This window comes from Triturus cristatus, chromosome 2_2, assembly GCF_964204655.1.
Source record: "Triturus cristatus chromosome 2_2, aTriCri1.1, whole genome shotgun sequence".
Lineage (NCBI taxonomy): Eukaryota > Metazoa > Chordata > Amphibia > Caudata > Salamandridae > Triturus > Triturus cristatus.
Genome location: NC_140582.1, coordinates 92,199,055 through 92,211,261, shown reverse-complemented (window position 1 = coordinate 92,211,261; position 12,207 = coordinate 92,199,055). Strand labels below are relative to the sequence as shown.

The window sequence follows — 12,207 nt, the reverse complement described above, 5'->3', positions numbered from 1 at the left end:
AACACCACAACATATGCATAGTTACAGGGTAGAGCTGTCAACAGTTATGACAGCATCGGTATTTCAAATGTAAAGATTTGCAAAACCACAATCCGTGCACACTAACACATGAACTACGCAGGTGGATGGCACTAACATTTCAGATGTAAATATATGTAACACCACAGCCCGTGCCTAGCAGCCAAGTACAGCTCTCTGCAGAAAGATGACACCCTGATATTTCAGATGTAAACAGTATTGAAACGTTTTTTTTAGATGCAAGCATGTTCAACACCATAACCTGTGCATAGTAAAAGAGTACAGATAGATGACACCCTTATAATTCAGATGTAAACACGTGCAACAACACAATCCCTGTATAGTAACATAATAGTTGGCTGCAGAAAGATGGCCCCGCCAGTGTTTCAGATGTAAATATGTGTAACACCACAGCCCGTGTATAGTACACAGCTCACCGCAGAAAGATGACGCCCTGATATTTCAAATGAAAACACATGCAACACCACACTCCCCGTATAGCAACCTGGAGAAGCTGGCAGCAGAAAGATGACCACACCAGGGTTTCAGATGTAAGCATGTGCAACACCACAGCCCATGCAGAGTAACCAAGTACAACTCTGCAGAAAGAAGGTATAGTGATTTAAACACATGCAACACCACACTCCCTGTATAGTAGCCTAGAACAGCTGGCAGCAGAAAGATGACCTCAACATTATTTTGGATGCAAGCAAATGCAACACCACAGCTTGTGCATAGTAACCGAGTACAGAGTGCAGACACCCTGCTCTTTAAGATGTAAACACGTGCGACACCACAATCCTTGTCCAGCAACGAAAGGCTGGTTGGAGAAAGATGACCAGACCAGTATATCAGATGAAAGCAAGTACAATGCCACAATCCGCCCATAGTAACTGAGCCGATCTCTAAGGAGGAGGTACCCAGACCAGTAATCAGATGTGAGGTAGAAAACCACAATTGAACTGAACTTTGTGCAGGAACATGACACTAACATCCTAGATGTAAATATGTGCAGCAGCGCAATCTGCACTATCAGCAAAAAGATGTCTTCGCTTGCATTCCAGATGTCAAAATAGGGAACGTCACAATGCCTGCATAATAGCAGAGCAAACATGAGCAGCAGAGTCGTGTCCAACATTGCGATAATAGACTGGGACAGCAGAGAGATGACCACATTAAATTTCAGATCCAGCTACAATCCCTGTATATGAACCCAGTAGAACTCTGCAGAAGACTGACCACACTACCATTTCCGATCCTTGAACAGACTAGAGCTCTCTGCAGAAAAAACCACGTCACAAACATTTCGTACAACACAGCAATCCCTGTATTATAGCAGATCGGGGACCCTTTAATAATTGGAGATTAGTGGCTCCTCCAAAAAGTGACCACAATGAAATTTCTTATATGTACAGCATCACGAACCGTGTGCAGGACCAGACCAGTTGTGTCTGCAGAAGGGTAGGAAGATGTGCACAATGGATATGTACATTTGCAATGCCAAAAACCCCATTGAGTAAGAGACCAGTCTTCTCTGCCGGAAACTAACAATGTGCGCCCTTCAGTTACATAAACGTGCAACACCAAGGATGGACGAGTCCTCAACAGAAAACGCCTGACACTTACATTTCTGATTTAAACACATGCATCATCACAATCTTTCTACAGTGACATACTAGTGTTCTATGCAGAACAGCAACACCATTTACCTCTTGTGAGAAAGTGGCTCTGGATATACTGTTCCCAAATAGGTACAGTGTGTACAGAGTCCACAGTCCCCAGAGGTTTGGCAGAGGCTAAAGTTAGATATAACCTTACTCTCTAAAGTGGTAGCTTGGTCGAGCAGTAAGGCAGTATCAGAGGACAGTGTAAAATATGTGTTGTACACACTCAGTCAGCAAATGGTCTCACACACTCAATAACTGAACTCTAGGCCAATGGTTTATATAAAAAATATATGGTTGTTTTATTTTAGAACCAACAATAGGTATTAAAATATGCTTTCTCAGAATGAGATGCTTTAGGTAAATACTTTTGCAATATGCAATTGACTTTTGTTAATACTGGTTACAGGTTGTTGTAATAGGCAACACAATTTCAAACACAAGAATGCATTGAGCTCAATGGAAGTTTTAAGTTATTTGCAATAGATTACTTTCAGGATTACTTTTGTAACTCCAGGACTGGATCCTAGATTCAGTCCTGGGACAGTTCTTCGAAACAAGTGATAAAAGTCGACTTAGATACTGTTGTGATTTGTAGGCAATATTTTGCTATTTTAAAAGTTGACACTTAGAAGAAATTTCATAGAAAACAGTCAATGATTCCCTATGGGAGAAAATTCAAGTTGCAGGTAAAGTAGGTTCTCGTTACTTTTGTAATCCAGTACTGGGTTCCTAGACTCAGTACTGGGACCTCTATCTAAAACAGGTAAGTAATTACGTTTTCACAGTTGGTACGATTTTTAAAGAATATTTGAAGTTTGCAAAAATCGACACTTAGAAGAAATTTCATAGCAAAACAGTCAATGGTTTCCTATGGAAGAAAATTGGGTTACTGGTAAGTACGGTTGTGAATATTTTTCAGGGTCAGTACTGGGCACCAAGATCCAGCACTGGGATCTCTCCTAATAGCAGGTGAGTATTTTCATTTTCGTTACTCGGCTGATTTTTGGTGAATATTTTAAGTTTTAGAAACTCCACACTTAGAAGAAATTTCAGAAGAAACTAGTCAATGTTACCCTATGGAGGAAAATTGGGTTATCGGCTTTTGGGTAAGTACTCGACTGGCAGAGTTAAGGTTCTGGGCACAGACTCGGGGATCTCCCAGGGTCAGGTAGGTACAGTTGTTACACCCTCAGCGGCACAGGGGCAGCCGGGTGCAGAGTGAGTTAGGCCCAATGTTATCCTTTGGGAGGCAGGGGGGCCTTGGTTGGTGGCTGCTGACTAGCAGGCCACGCGGCTGTGGGAGCTGGGCTCCTGGTCACTTGCTCAGGGCAAATGGGGAAGCAGATAGGTGTAGAGGTTACACTGCCAGGGCCACTCGGGCGGGTGGGTGCAGGTTGCTTTTGAGCCTTCGGGAGCTCAATGGGTTTCAGTGGGAAAGCTCCTGGTTGCACAAAGGCTGCAAGCTCGGGGACGAAGATTCTTCAGGTGCCACCACCACTTCGAGAGGTAAGTTGGGTAGTTGGAGGATCTGTAGGTACCCAGGATTTGGGCACAGGGGGCTGTGGGGCGCCGGGTGCAGGGGTGCCTTTTGGTGTCGGTAAATCTTACCCTCTGTTGATCGTGGTTGGGGGGGTACCTGGTTCTGAGGCTGCTGGCGTCGTCGGGAGCGTCGAGGTGTGTCCTTGGGTACTGGATTCGGGGTCTCAGTCGCCGGGGGGACGTCCTCGGGGTCTTTGTTCACTCCAACACAGGCCAGGCTTGGCGGGTGCAGAGTGTGCAGGGTTTGTGGTTCCGGGCTGATGCCAGGGGTTAGAAGCTGGTTTTGAGCAGCACCTCTGCTCATGGGAGTCCCAGGTGCTTAGAGCCAAAAGGTAGGCAGGTCCTCTGGGGTTTGTGAGGTTGCTAGCCTCAAGAGGTGCCGGGTTGTAGCAGGAGCAGGTTCGAGGGTCGACAGGCCGGTAGGGCTGGGGCCAAAGCAGTTGGTGTCTTCCTCTTCTTAGCAGCTGTACGGCAGGTCTTCTTTCTTCTTGCTCTTCTTTGTTTTTCAGAATCGGAAATCTAAGGAAGGAAGGTTCAGGGAGCCCGTAAATACTAGATTTAGGGGCGTTACAGGAAGGTAAAGGGCAGGGACCAATGGGTCCCTGCCCTGGAGTGGGTACACCCCCTATCCTGCCACTCTCTTGTGGGAGGGGGCAGTAGCCTAGTCCTGATTGGGCAGGGCCTCCCATCTTCAAGATGGCGAGCGCCCGGAGATGTGCTTCACCTCGCCTCTCCCACCGGAGGGGTGGGGTTGGCAGGCTGGCACATCCCCTGTCCTTATTTGGGGTTTCCGGCCAGGCTTCCCGCCAGAGTGGGGACAGCAAGTGGCCTGGGGAAGCTTACAGAGGCAGCATGCCTTTGAAGCTTCCCCCTGTCCATCCTGGGGGAGGAGATCTAGCACCTCGCCCAGGATGTGCATTGTTGCAGGCCCAGGAGAGCGGGGGCTCTCCTACCCAGGGGTCCAGCAACATGTCTGCTGTGTGGCAGTCTAGGCAGCCTCCCAGACGAGACGTGGATTGTGGGTTAGGTTTCAGGGGGCATCTCTAAGATGCCCTCTGGGGTGCTTGGTACATTAAATCCCACACTGGCATCAGTACGGGTTTAATGTGCTGAGTAGTTTGATACCAAACTTCTCAGTCTTCAGTGTTGCCATAATGGTGCTGGGGAGTTCGTATTTGATGAGCTCTCAGCACCATGTACTCTTAAATGGCAGGACTGCACTTACAGTGCCCAGGAATGGACCTGGGTATTGTAGGGGCACAAGGCTCATGCTCCTGTGCCCACACCACTGTCATAGGGCACCCAGCTAGAGGGGTGGCTGATGTATGCCAGGGCAATGTAGGTGGTGGGCATGGCACACAGGAATGTGGGCCATGTCGACTCTTTGTTGTGTTTTGTACCCAGACACTCAGCCTGCAAGGGCAGTGCGTGTGTGTGTGTTAGGGTATAGGGCCTCTAAGGGTGGCACAATGAGTGCTGCAGCCCTTAGAGGCCTTCCCTGTTCACAAGGCCCTGGGTACCTAGGGTACCATTTACTAGGGGCTGACATGTGGCCAGGGTTTGCCAATTTGGGTTTGAGGTTTTTAGGGAAGGAAGGATCATAGGCCCTGGGCACCTGATTGGCAGGAGTCCAGGGCACACTCAGTCAAAGTACATTCAGCAATTCAGCAAAAAGTTAGAGCATACCATACAAGAAAGATGACGCTTTCTCACACCTCTCAGATATTAAACTATCACCACTCTTTCCTGACTCCCCTTACTCCACTCCCATCTATTCCTCTCAATGGGCTGAACCCCATCTCGCCCTCACCGTGGCCCTGGCGGTCAGCAGCACGGCCTCCTGGCTAGCCAGAGTCGCATCCGGATCGGCCTTCATCAAAGTTTTGACTCAGGACATGAGCAGTCAGACCTGGCGGGCGGCTGCAGGTGGGGGCTCCTCCGGGAGGGGCTGAGTGCCGAACCCATGGGTTCACCCGGGGGACGCACCAACAATTCATGCTTCGAGTTCGCCTCAAATTTGAAGCAGATGTTTTCCCAGCTTGGTTATCCCAATACAACGTAACGTATAAATGCTTGGTTCTCATCCTAAAGCTGCTCTAGTTCGCCCGCCTTCCAGCAATCCCGAGTCCAACCGGAAGAGAGAAAGGACTAGCGTTAATATGGCAGACATCTTGAAATGGTGCTTTGAGTCAAGGAGAATGGGCACACCGCCTGAAAACTATACTACAAGAAGCTGCATGAACATATAGTAATTTGTACGAATCCAAGATTAATTAATGAAATAAATACAACTTGTATGATATATTTAAATTATAATTTAAGCTGCTTCCTAAATTTTACATAAAGGCCTATAGATCACATTTTCGTTAAATACAATTAGAGATGATTTTGTACTGCTAAGTGCCAACCCATAATGTGCCTGGACATATTAGAAAATCACTTGTTTCTTAATGTTAACGAGGTATAAACAGATCGAGCTCCCGAGTTAGCAGTGCATGTCTTTTGTTACTGTTTATTACCTGCAAGGGCTTTAGGCACGCAGAAAATTAGCGAATGGGCACGAAGGGGGGAGGGGGGACGAGCAGGCATCAGTCTGCGGGAGGGATGGGGGGGAGGGAGGGTGCCAGGAAAAAAAGTAGTCTGTGCAGTAAAGGGGCCAGTAGCCGTGGAAGGATACAAATGGCGACATGGTCCTCAGAAGGAGGGACTAACAAACCTACAACTAATCAGAAGGCAGCATTTAGGTCACAACCCAATGAAAAAAGATGGGCGGAGCTTCCACGTAGCTTCCACACTGTAGTGTATACTGCATGTCGCAACGAGACAGCGCAAGCGCTGCCTAGGCGAGACTTAAGAAGGGACATGTAGAAATGTAATATCACCATGTCCTGCAGTGACAAACCTCCAAAAGCTATTTTCACTCTTTGAAAAGCTGTGGCTGGCGTATGGGAAAGCTGGAGTACAGATTAAAATATTAATCCTGTATCTCAAGTTTTGGACCATCAAGAAAAATCATTCAGCAACTCTTTTTAATAAAATTTATTAAAAACAAAAGTCCAATGTAATGGTGGTCAGATTTTTTGTAAATATTTTGGAAAAATATATTTTGGCAAATTACCTTTTTCCTGCCTGAAGCTCCTGGAGGCTAATTTATATTAGCTCTCCTACAGATGTCCAGTAAGTGCTTGACTTTAATAAGGTGTGAAAATGCTCCCAGAACAGGGGCAAAAGCCTGGTATAGGAAGGATTTCTCTTCCCCTGGCGGTAAGACTAGTTGTGATGGACCCGAGAACTTAATTGACTTCATATATGCCCACCCTGTTGCAAGTAAATGTAAGGTGACACCTGGAGAGAACCAGCCTTTGTCTCCCCAGCAGTCCGGTTGGCATCAAACGCAGTGTGAAGAAGTCTACCCCCCAGAACTGGTTGTGAGTGACCACAAGGGGGTCGCCCAGGAACTGCCCATTACCTTGGCCCTCACTCTGGGTTGTGCACAGGCTGTGAGCTATAGGAGAAGGGTTTTCCCATCTTGGTTATTGGGAATAAGGTGCTATGTGGGATCTGTGCAGATGGGCAAAAAGGAACTGTTGCAAAAGTCGGTAGGGTTACCTATGGGAATCTTTACCCCACTGGTTAGGGAGGAGTCACCTCCACCCACTAGCTGGTGCCAACAATGCATGTGGCTCCCGAGTTGTACCATCCTGAGAACATTTTCTGGACCTGTGGAAGAACATAAGGAAGACTCCACCTTGTGTTTGAGACTTATGAGGAGACCTGAAAGGATGGACCTGCTCACACTTCTATCCAGGTAAAAGAAGTGGATTCCAGGGTGAGTTGACCTTATTCCTGAAGTGGTCAGCTGACTAGTAGCAACCAGACTTGGATAGGTCCCTGCTAGTGGTCTATGGTGTACTGAAACTTCATCCTTAAGTACTGTTCCAGAGGTCCTGGAACCCTTGGCTGAATCTAACTGGACTTCTAACACACCTGAAAAGTTGGACCTTAAAAACAGTTGGGACTTCCAGACCTCAAGAGGACCGTACCAAACTCCCAATTCGATCTGCCAAGGTACAACTGCACTTAGCTGAACAAACTGGCAACTTCCACTCAGAGCTTATCCGCAACAGCAAATCCATTTCAGTGGGCCCTTGGCAAGAAGATATCTGGCCTGTGGGACACTTGTTGGGTACAGCCTGGAACGTTGTCCCGCTGGAGGAGTCTGAGCTTTGAAAAAGAGACTAAGTCCAAATGCACAAACCTTAAGTATGCGAAGGCATGAAAAGCATCCAACCGACGAGTGGAACTCTCTGGGTGCAAAACTAGATTTTTTTCCTGGTCAATTCTCTTCCTGTCCAATTCAACTGCTTCAGTGGCACCTCTTCCAATGTTTGTCCAGCCTCATTGAACTCTTTTTGGATACAGCCTGAAACCTTGCCCCGCTGGAGGATGTCTACTTCCATTTCAGAGACTATGTCCCAAGGTAAAATCTCCAAACAACCGGAGTGGTGTATGTGACCTGCGTACCATAGCAGTTGACCTGAAACAGTTCCTAGGTCTCAGTCAACCACAAACTTAGACTACCATTGGTGCTTTACTTTTTCTTAATGTTTTTTCATTCAAATATATCTAAAAACATTTCTCCTGTTCCCTTTACTGGGTTTTTGTCATTTTTGGTGTCATTATGTTTAATGAATTTTCCCACTCACTGTTCTTTCACTCCAACAGAAGCCCCACCCACCCCAGGTTCTACTTAATGCAGTCAGCAGTGAAACCACATAAGTAGGCATCTGGACACCTAGCTTGCCTCTTGTTAGTAGCCTCCAGTTCCAGCCTGGTCCAGTTGCCCCCTTTGGACCAAGTGACGCCACCACTGCCCTGGTGTCCACAGTTTTTCCCGGCAAAAGAAGCCCCGCCCACCCTAGGACCTACTTAATACTTTTCCCGCTCACTGTTCTTTCACTCCAACAGAAGCCCCACCCACCCCAGGTTCTACTTAATGCAGTCAGCAGTGAAACCACATAAGTAAGCATCTGGACACCTAGCTTGCCTCTTGTTAGTAGCCTCCAGTTCCAGCCTGATCCAGTTGCCCCCTTTGGACCAAGTGACGCCACCACTGCCCTGGTGTCCACAGTTTTTCCCGGCAAAAGAAGCCCCGCCCACCCTAGGACCTACTTAATACTGGCCGCAGCGCAACTGCATCAGTAGGCACGAGTTCTTACTTGTTCCAGCCTGAACCAGTTGCTGCCTTTTGACCAAGTGACACCGCTGCTTCCCGGGTTGCCCCTCCTGGGTTTTTTCCACTTACCATTTTGCCAACAGAAGCCCCCCCGCCCCCCCCCCAGGCCCTAGTTAATACAGTTTGCAGTGCACATGCACAGCGAGCACGCTGCTGGTGCGCCAAATTGGAACCCTGTCTGTGCCCATCCGTGTCTGGACCATGCCCAGTGCCAGGAACACTGACCCCATAACCATCCAATGCAACACCACAATCGCACCTGCCGTCAGTCAACGAATGGCACCACTACATCTCTGCAACTTCAACACTCACCAGCAAACACGCTGCTGCTTCTCATTTTCCAGCACCACATTAGGACCTTTCTCCTGCACCCTTTGCGATTTCACCTGCGACACCTCCGTCGCAGACACCTCCAAACAACCGGCACATGCCGCCACCACCACAAGGCTATCCCAACTGTCCACTATGCTCCTCAACATCCATTGGGAAACACTGCACCGAAATCTGGGCTCTCCTCAACAGCATCACACCCTACCTTCACTTCGTGGCTCAATCCAGCCTCCAACCCGGACATCGCCACAGCCATTCCACCCGCCTACAATATCCGATACAAGAACAGAACCCACAAACCATGCGGAGGACTTGCGATCATCTACAACACATAATTGACTGCTCAACCACCAGGGACTCGGACAGCAATCTCATGGAACACCTCCACTTCAAAATATGAACAGACTACAACGCCACCCTTAAGGAAACCCTGGCATACCGTCCCGCGGCCCCCCTCGTGGAATTCTGCAACCACATTGCATCCACCTCAGGAGCCTCAATTTCCACATGGAAGAAGCCACAGACCCTAACTCCATGGCCCTCCTCGACAGCCTCAGCAACCTCAGATTCTGACCACATCCTACAATTCAAGATACCTGCCCACCAAGCCACCCCACCAGAGAACCCCAAAGCACCATCAAGACACTGGGGCAAACTGGACCAAGATCCTCCAGGAACGCCCACTCAACCACACCAAGAACCTCTGTCGACATCTAGCTTTTCAATAAATGGTTTTCCAACTATGCCAATCGCACCGCTCCCACCAGAAACAAGATCTACAGAACAAAAATGACCCAGCTGGTACACGAACAACCTCAGGGAGTCCAAGTGGCACTGTAAACCACTTGAGAGAAAATGGAGACTTGACAAAAAACGCAACCACAAGATCCACATACAAAGCGGCCCTCAACCTCGCCCACCAACAACTATGAGACGCAAAAAAAAGGCCTTCATTCTTAGACTCTTCCCCATCGTTAAGAGTACTCCAATCCCGCAGCTGCCATCAACGTCTTAATCCCATGTCAAGCACTCTGCAATGACCTCTCAAACTTCTTCAAACCGAAGATTACCAAGATCTACAACGCCATTCGACCCACAGCATACCGATACCAACTCAGTCATCACCAAATAACAGCTATACTACTGGAAGCCCCTCTCGAGCAAAGAAACCAACACCCTGATGAATACGATTCACTCAGGAGCCCCTTCAAACCCATGCCCCCACTTCATATACTTCCTTGGAAGAACCATCATCTCCCCCGCGCTCACCTCTGTAACCACCTCCGCCAAGCTGGAAAAATGCACAACTCAACGCCCTATCGAAGAAACCAACAGCGGACCTCAGCACCCTCAGCAGCTACAGACCCATCTTGCTCCTGCTTTTCCAAATACATTTATTGAGAAAGCCATCAATAGCCAACTCGCAGATCACCTAGAACTCCATCAACTCCTAGACTGCTCTCAATCAGGCTTTCGCACCAACCACAGCACAGAGACAGCCCTCATTGCGGCCACCGATGACATCAGAAGCATTCTTTACAGGGGAGAGAGGGCCACACTGCTTATTATCGACCTCTCCTCAGCTTTCGATACGGTCTCCCAAAAGTCACTCATCAAAAGGCTTCTTCACTTGGGTTGCGGTCAGGCCCTCAAGTGGATATCCTTCCTCATGGATGGAACTCAACGAGTTAGACTTTCCCTTCTCCCCTACACCTCAGAAACAAATCTGAAGCGTCCCTCAAGGATCATTGCTCAGCCCAACACTCTTCAAAGTCTACACTACGCCCCTCGCGGATATAGCCCGAGCCCATGGCATCAACATACCATCCTATGCCGAGAACACACAGCTAATCCTCTTCCTTACCAACTCAGCCAGCACTGCTAAAGCAAACTTCGCCTATTGCATGAGCAGCCTCACTGCTTGGATGAAAAACAACGGCCTCCATCTCAACACAGACAAAACCGAAGTCCTAATCTTCTGCAACAACCACTCCCTGGGACGCTCCTCCTCGTACCTAGTAGCCAAAACCTGGAACAACCTCCCAAAACACCTCGGAACCTCTCCCTCCCTCATGCTGACCCCTAAAATCGTTATTAGGAGTCTGAGTGAAGAGGAGTTGTGGGCCATGGCTCAGGACTTCTTTTATGTCCTGCCACGAGTTGCAGCACCACTACTGACCTTCAGCCCCTGGCTGCCTCTCAACTGCCTCCTCTGATTCTTTAGTCTGCCTCTTTAATAGAAGCATGCACACCACACCAACTGTAAGGGAGCACAACAGTACTTCGTTAATTTCCCTTATGGTCTTTGGAAATAGGTCTGCCACTGAACTCATTAGAGAAGGGTCTCTGCATTGGCGGGCTCTCTGGGAATTCATGAAGATAAAAGAAGTTCTGATAGGCTGCCTCATGCTGCTTTGTAAATGAATGCAGAACTTGGTCAGTGAGGGTATTGTTAAAAAGCCGTCGTCACACAAAATAAGTACTGCGGTGCCCAAGGCAATCATCAACACAAGTTAAATTTTGTGTTTGCTGAAATGATTCCATGTATCATTGTTGAAATGATTCCATGTATTATCCTACTAGCACACTGAGGCTATCAAGAGGTGGTCAAAACGAAGGCCAGGTGTGATACCTAGATGTACAGGTTGAGGCAAAATGTTAGCTGATAGAGTGGTACTGTGAGGCAGGAGGCACAATGGCCCGGACCCAGTAATCACGGAGGAAGAATTCCCGACAGCCTGTTGAAAATTAATATGGATTTCTGTGCCACACATCAACAGATTTTGGTCATGATGACTAGGTGTCCCAGATTCCCAGGTATTAACGGGTAACTGCAAAGATGGAACAGGTTTGGACTACACAGATGGTCGCAGTTTAAGTCAAGTCCAACAGTGGTGGACCGTTCTAACTAGGAGAATTTGCAGAGTACTTGGTAACACTTTGTAACAAACACTGGAAAAAAAGTCCCGTAGGCCAGAAGCAAATGCGAAGGTAGAGGGATTTTGGGAACATTAAAGAAAACTTTGTATCTAAATACAGCCCATAGGACAAAATTGGACTGTGCAATGTGTAGTTTCTGGTGTGTTTTCTGCACTAATGCCCATTCCACAACAAAGTGCCCACCTGTACCCTAGATCTTCGGAGACACTCAAGGGATGTCATACCCATATCCAGTCAGTGACTACCCACTGAATCAGTGTCTGAGCAGAGTGAACACGGAGTAGCTGGCCTAATGAGTGGGCAAGTGAGGATCGGGGTGTTGTTTGTCGAGGATTGGATCCGGGGATTAGGTACTGGCACAGAACAATCATCTGTAGGGAAAATTAAGGCTGCCATTTGTAAAAGACCCGTCGATGATGACCCTCTCAAGAAGGACCATGTTGATGGCTGAAAGAGCAGGAGAATATGTCGAACAAA

General features: G+C 48.0%; 1 protein-coding gene across 1 annotated transcript in view; it reads left to right on the top strand.

Moving 5' to 3' along the window:
• LOC146861928 (glyoxylate reductase/hydroxypyruvate reductase-like) overlaps nucleotides 1–12,207 on the top strand; it is a 92,406-nt gene that overhangs the window by 11,863 nt on the left and 68,336 nt on the right. The gene's annotated exons all lie outside the window — the stretch shown is intronic.